We start from the raw sequence: 7,629 nt of genomic DNA, 5'->3' as shown, positions 1-7,629 counted from the left end.
CTCTGAGCCCACATAAAGCCAAGGTAAATCAGTTACCACCTTGTAGAACAAGGATACTTCCCATTTGTAGCCACCATATCTGCCTCCGTCCTTGTGACCAAAAGATCTATGTAACCCAGAATCCCGATGGCCATGCTCAATGGGCTGCCCAGAAACGTTCTGTCTCAGGGCACCATATGAGACAATTCCACAGAACATGTTCCATGGCCCACAGAGGATGTGGGAATCACCTGTGTGGTCTCTCTGAAGTTAATTCCGCCACAGACAGGGTCTAGCATGGCCATACAAAGAAGGGCAGTTCTCTCCCTTCCTTAGCCACTGAACACATCCATTAAAATGACCTGTTGACTCTGGTTTCATGAGTGCTCGGAGTCAGGCAAAGGACCACCAACAATCTGCAGCAAATAATATTGAATATACAGTGGAGAAAGGAGTGTTTTGTAGCCGTGCACGAGCTCTTTATGTTCCTGGGAAAAGCCAACATAAAGCATTTTTATTGCAATAATAAAACTTGAAACTCGTATGTGGTGGAAGAAGGAAGCAAGTGGGAGGCTGTGACAATTGTGCCTACCAAATCATCCCATGGGACAACAGAGGAGAAAAGTACCAACAGAGTTAGACAGGATGCTGCTAGCAAATAAGCACCAGAGGATGTGCCATCGTCCACAATCATGCGAGGGGTCAGTCATGCAGAGCTGTCTATGCATGGAAACTCACATCGAAGCCAACAGGAGCAGGTGAGTGATCAGAGGTTCCAGGGTTTCATAACTGTCTTATGTTTTCCCGAGTGTCTTTCTTTCATAAAATAAAAATAAGAACATACGAACAGACACACAGGGACAGACCAAAGGTCCATCTAGCCCAGTGTCCTGTCTTCTGACAGAGGCCAATGCCAGATGTCCCAGAGGCAGTGAACAGAAAAGGTAATCACCAAAGCAATCCCTCTCCTGTTATCCATTTCCAGCCTGTGACAAACAGCAGCTGGGGATGCCATTCCTACCCATCTTAGCTAATAGCCCACTGATGACCCAAACCTCCACAAATTTATCTACTTCTTTCTTGCACTCTGTTAAAGTCTTGGTCTTCACAACCTCCTTTGGCAAGGAGTTCCACAGGTTGACGGTGGGTTGTGTGAAGAAAAACTTCCTTCTGTTAACTTTAAACCTGCTGCACATTAAGTTCTTTTGTTATGGGAATGGGTAAATAACTTTTCCTTATTCAATTTTTCCACACCAGTCACGGTTTTATAAAACAGAACAAATTGCTATCCCAGAGCCTGGGTCTGAGAGTCAATGCATGCATTTCTCAACTGCTTTCAGGATCCACTTGAGGGTTTCATACTCAGAATACAGGCCTGTCATTACTCTTGTGGTGCGTGTCAAAAGACATATGTGAGTGGGGGTAGGAGCAGAGAAGAAAAGTGGGGTTTGACTGATGAGGCGGTGAAGGCACATTGGATACAGTATGTATGTTGGGATGCTGGAAGTCATATATTGTAATGGAGCCTGCTCAGATGCCCATTTGCCCCCACCCAAATTTTAGCAATGATCGAATGACTAATATAATGAATATCTGTGGACGTGGGAGAGGATCTGAGGCTAAAACAGTTAATGAAGTAAGGAATTATTGAGACAAATTATCAGAGAGATTGCTGTGTCAGTATGTATCTTTGAGAACAACAAGAAGTCCTGTGGCACCTTATAGACAAACGGATATTTTGGAGCATAAGTTTTCGTGGGCAAAGAGCTGCTTTGTCATGTCATGCATTAACAGCTCATGCATCTGACGAAGCGGGTCTTTGCCAGCGAAAGCTTATATCTGTTAGTCTATAAGGTGCCACAGGACTTCTTCTTGTTCTCTGAGACAAATTAGACACCTTCAAGAGGGCAAGGCTGGATGAGATCCTTCTTGGAATATATGAGGAATGACTGAAGAGATTTCTGAGCCATTAGTGATGAAAACTCTTGGAGGATCCCAGAGAACTGACAAAGGGCAGATACAATACTTATGTGTTAAAAAGGGAATAAGGACAGGGAGGCAAAAACAAAATTCCAGATAACCTAGCTTTTACTGTAACTATCTTTCAAAGGAGGAACAAATAGGACATGGAGAATTAAAGTGTAGTCAGCCCAACTTCAATACCTGGAGAGATACTGAAATTAACTAGTAAATGATCAAAACAAAAAAGACGTAAAGTAGCACTTTAAAGACTAACAAAATAATTTATTAGGTGAGCTTTCGTGGGACAGACCCTCTTCTTCAGACCATAGCCAGACCAGAACAGACTCAATATTTAAGGCACAGAGAACCAAAAATAGTAATCAAGGTTGACAAATCAGAAAAAAAATTATCAAGGTGAGCAAATCAGAGAGTAGAGGGGTAGGGGCTGGGGAAGTCAAGAATTAGATTAAGCCAAGTGTGCAAAAGAGCCCCTATAATGACCCAGAAAATTCACTTCCCAGCTTAAAGCATGTGTTAATGTGTCATGGTTTGAACCAGGATGTGAATTTTCTGGGTGATTATAGGGGCTCTTTTGCATACTTGGCTTAATCTAATTCTTGACTCCCCCTGCCCCCACCCCTCTACTCTCTGATTTGCTCACCTTGATAATTTTTTTTCTGATTTGTCATCCTTGATTACTATTTTTGGTTCTCTGTGCCTTAAATATTGAGTTTGTTCTGGTCTGGCTCTGGTCTGAAGAAGTGGGTGTGTCCCACGAAAGCTCATCCTCTAATAAATTATTTTGTTAGTCTTTGAAGTGCTACTTTACTGCTTTTTTGTTTTGATAGTATATAGACTACCACTGCTTTCTCTCTCTTACTAGTAAACAATCAGTGTCTAAGCACCCAGAAGAGAATAAGATTATATTCCAGTGATGGACACCTTCATCCTCCGGGCCACCCATAGGCCATCAGAATTCTATGTGTGCTCCATGAGACATCTTCTTCACTGTTGCCCACATTGCAGGGTTGCCAGATTCTGCTGTTTTCCATTCACAGTGTTTTTCCTATATGTATAACTAATGTGACATGCACATGAAGCAAGGGTATGCGATCTGAGATGTGTCCTGATTGCACACAACGTCAAGTGTACAAGTCAGATAATGTAGTGGAGAGGAAATTTACAGCCTTTTCATATGACATGAAGCTGAGATGTTCTGGGGCATTTGCAGGTGAGGATTAACATTCAAAATGCCCGAGGTAAACTGAAGAATTGGTCAGAGACCGTCAAGATGAAATTTAACAAAGGCAAGTCCAAAGTACTTCACTTAGGAAGGGAAAATCAAATACAGAGCCACAAAAGGGGGAGTTACTGACTACAGCTTGAACCTCTCTAATCTGACACCCTTGGGTCCTGACCAGTGCAGAACAAGAGATTTTGCTGGGCCCTGGATGGTCAATATTGTCTAGCACATCACCAACACTTCCACTGCTTACTGGGCTCTTAGAGGACATTTTGGGGGAAAATTATAGCTACATAACAGCACAAGCTATGACAGCCTAGACGAGTGGCTGAAAACAAATTTTATGGGACCACAGGAAATTTACCCACAACCATGCTTAGTGGTCATCCGGCTAATTAAAATCATGCCAGATTACAGATGTTGCTGGACAAGAGAGTGCCGGATTAGAGAGGTTCAATCTGTAGTTGGTAGTGCTGCTGAAAAGAATCTAGGTATTACAGAGGATCACAAATGGAATGTAAGTTAATAATATAACGCAGTTGTGAAAATACTGCTCACATTGTGGGTGTTTTAATAGGAGCGTCACATGAGGTCATTGTTCTGCTCAGCATGGGAGGCCTCAGCTGGAGAACTTCTCCCACTCTGCAAAAGTTGCAGACAAGTTGGAGAGCAACATATATGATCAAGGGTTTGGAAAAACTGACCTATGAGGAAAGGGTAAAAATCTGGGCATGTTTAATTTTGGGGAAACGCAGAAGGAGGAGTGGGGGACCTGACAAGAGTTTTCGAGCATAACAAGGTTTCTTGTGAAGAGGAGAATGATCAATTGTTCTTCCTGTCTACTTGAAGGTAGGGCAAGAAATAATGGGTTTGATCTGTAACAAGTGCAATTTTGCTTAGACATTAGGCAAAAAAAGACAAACCCTAACTCTAAAAGTAGTTAAGCTCTGGAACAAGCTTCCAAGTTAAGTTGTCAAATCTCTGTCACTGGTGGCTTTTAAGAACAGGTTGGACCAACATGTGTCAGGGATGGGTGTTAGTTTACTTGCCCTGCCTCAATGCATAGGGCTGGATTTGCTGACATCTTAAGTCTCTTCCAGCGATAAATGTCTATGCTACTAGAGGACATACACTTACATTATACAATGTGTCTCCACACTTAACACCCCATCTCCTCACAAAGGCTGGAAGCTAAACAGACAGTGAAGACGGGACTATTCCTGAGTCCCTACAGAGCTATGTTTATAGAAATTGTGGGTTCATATGGGTAAAATTTCACCACCGCTATCTGTACAGCCCTTAGAAAACATAATCAGTTGTAGCTTTGCCATGGTTGGTCTGATTGTGAGGCTGGGTCCATGTGATGTCAGGCTAATGAGTTCCACCTGTGCGAGAGCAGAATTGCTTCCATACTGTTCTTGCTTTGAACCGACGCTTCCAGCATCGGCCAAGATACACGAGAGTTCTTCAATTTCCTTGTTTTAAGTGGATTCCAGGGGGTGGAGTTGATGCAATGCAGCATGATCAAGGCTCATCCCCACCTTGTGAGATCCCACAGTGCCTTGTGGTGCCCGAACCAGTGTTTTACGACCTATACACTGAAAAAGATTTTTTTGAGTGTTATCCCGGGAAACAGCATGAAGAATGCTGCTAAAGGTCAGGCAAACATTCCCGTTACTTGGAGAGCGGATGTGGGCCAGTGCTATGGCCTGGGGATAGCACCTCTCAAAGGTGACATATCAGGGATCGAAACTCCAAAGCTAAATGCTTACCTCTTGAGGTAGAAAGGGAAAGCTCTGCAGCTAGGGGCAAGAACAACTGAGACCCTCTATGATCCAACATACCAGGGGCTCTGTGACAGGCTGATGTCACAAGGAGCCAGTAACATTTGGAAACAAAGCCACCCACAGGCCTGGGCAACTATTAGGTATGGAAAAATCAAACACAGATTACTGAAGCAGCCTTCTCCCAAGGTTGAGGTGGTTATAGCACTAAAATTGCTGAATTATCATGCTTTTTCCTGCTTGCTTCTTGATCTCATCAAGTTACACCAGGTGTATTTAGACTGGTGGAAGCACAGTGGAGAGCTTTAGATGTTGCCACCATGCAAATAATTAATAACAAATTAATAACAAATACCGGCAAATGATAGGCAAGTGCCGAAGCAGCCTTAACTCAGCAGAAGGCTGAAGATTATTATTGCAAATGTTTGCAATGATGTGTGAGGAGCTGTACAAATATAATGTAGGAGACTGTCCCTCCCTCAAAGTCACAAAACGGATTAGTTGCAGAAGTAGAAACCAAGTCACTAGTGTGGTGGTCTGCTGTTCTTCTCACTTTCCAAAACTGCAAAGCCTCCTATCATATCATATCCTACAGCAAAGGATGCAGTTTTAAAATTCCTTAATTTTTTTTTTAAACTAGAGCATTTTCCCAAATATCTAGTTGGTAAGTGGCCATGAAAATGCATCGGAGATCTTTTAAACTGCAACACAACAGCAACTTCTTGGGTTCAGAGACCAAAAGACTAGTTCCCTTTCCTTGATTATGGATTACTAAACTCCTATGTGGATTAACTGTACCTTATATATAGTAAAATTTTGTGAAGGACTTGCAGAACCCAAAGGCTGATGTAGCTGGCTGCTGTGGCTTGCCTGTCTGTGACTGGGAGCAGCACTGGAACACGATAACAGCGTTCAAGTACCTGAAAGGCTATTGTAAGGAGGAGGGAGAAAAGTTATCCTCCTTAACCTCTGGACAAGAAGCAACGGGTTTAAATTACAACAAGGAAGGTTTAGGTTGGACATGTAGAAGAGTCACTGGAATAAATCGCCCTGGGAAGTTGTGGAATCTCCATCATTGGTGAGATTTAACAGCAGGATAGATAAGTATCTGTCAGGGAGGATCTATGTGGTGCCTGGTCCAGGCCCAGCCTTAAGGCAAGGCGAGCAAGGTGGTTGCCTTGGACCTCACACCTTCAGGACCTCGTGCCCACCTGACAGGCCCCGCTTTCAGCATTCTTCCTTCTGCCCTGCACTGGCTGGGCCCCACTGGGCAGCTCTGGTTTGGTCCCACCATGAAAGCAGAGGGCTGGACTCGATGACCTCTTGAGGTCCCTTCCAGTTCTAGTGTTCTATGATTCTATGATTGCATTAGCAGGCAACAGTAACCCGTCCTGGGACCACATCCTTGCTTGGCACAAGCCTGGCCAGAACTATGGTGTTTACCATCTGTAAGTGGTTTCTAAGACCTACGTGGTGAAACAATCAATGGTTCCTGACTGATGATGTTGAAGACATGAGAATCCACCTGTCTTGGCCAACACCTAATGACTTTCTCCCTCTCACAGCTCCAAAAAGAAAGTAAAAGAATTATAAGGCAAATTTTAGAGATGAATTCCCAGTGGAAAAATGAGTCCAGACTAGGTCAGAGGTGACTGAAAGCTGATTCCATCTAAAGGCTGTTTGAGGCTGCTGTGAAATGCAGCAACAGGGCTCATTCCAGTTCCTAGTGGGCGGATAATAACATTGTCCAGCTCAGGACCAGAGCTGGGAGGAAATGAGCTTTTCTATCCAGTGAACAATGGGATTTTGAAAAATAATCCATCTTGAATCAGGAATTGTGTCAACCAAAATATTTTCTCTTGACTACATTAAAATATTTCTTTCTGGTTTTTGACCTTTTTTCAGGTTTTCAACTATAATGGGTGGAAATTTCAGAATGAAAAGTCATTTAATGTTTGAAAGCTGGAATTTTTCATTAAAAAATATCAAAATGGGGCAGTTCCACAATTCTGACTTTTTTTTTTCTTGGCCAAAAATATTTTTTTTTTCTGTTCAGAAATTCATTGAAACAGCTTCATCTTGCAGAAAGTTTTTGATTTGCAGAATAACTATGTTTTGATGAAAAATGTATTTAGTCAAAAATTAGTAAATCATAACCACATTTCTTCTGGATAGTATTCTCTATTTCCCTGTAACGCCCCCCTTCCCTGCCCTTACATTCCCTTCTTTCTTGCTTGCTAGGGTGTCCTCTTTTTTGAATAACTCTTCCGCATCTATCCACTCTGTCACCACTGCCTTTCTGAGATCCTAACAGCAAGAAGACGGCCAATACACTGGGTCTAAGACCCAGGTTACTTTTCCCTGATACTTCCCATCCAATGTTTCTCTTTTTTTTTTTTTGTGTCTCTCCCTGGGCTTCACTTCTCCAGAATGTTAACTGAGCATTCTTGCCAATTTTTGATCCCACTCCCACTATCTGTGCGGTCCTTAAAGTCCACAAATTTGTAAACCTTTGAGAAACAAAGACAGACACTCTTGTTGGTCAAATCTTTTATTGTCCTTAGTATAGCATGAGCTTGATGAATTCTGTTCTGTGGGGCCAGAATCTGTTCTCACACTGGTGTAAATCAGGAGTAACTTTATTGAAACTAACAGAGTTGC

This window comes from Carettochelys insculpta, chromosome 2 (assembly GCF_033958435.1).
Source record: "Carettochelys insculpta isolate YL-2023 chromosome 2, ASM3395843v1, whole genome shotgun sequence".
Lineage (NCBI taxonomy): Eukaryota > Metazoa > Chordata > Testudines > Carettochelyidae > Carettochelys > Carettochelys insculpta.
This window is presented reverse-complemented; position numbering follows the sequence as displayed.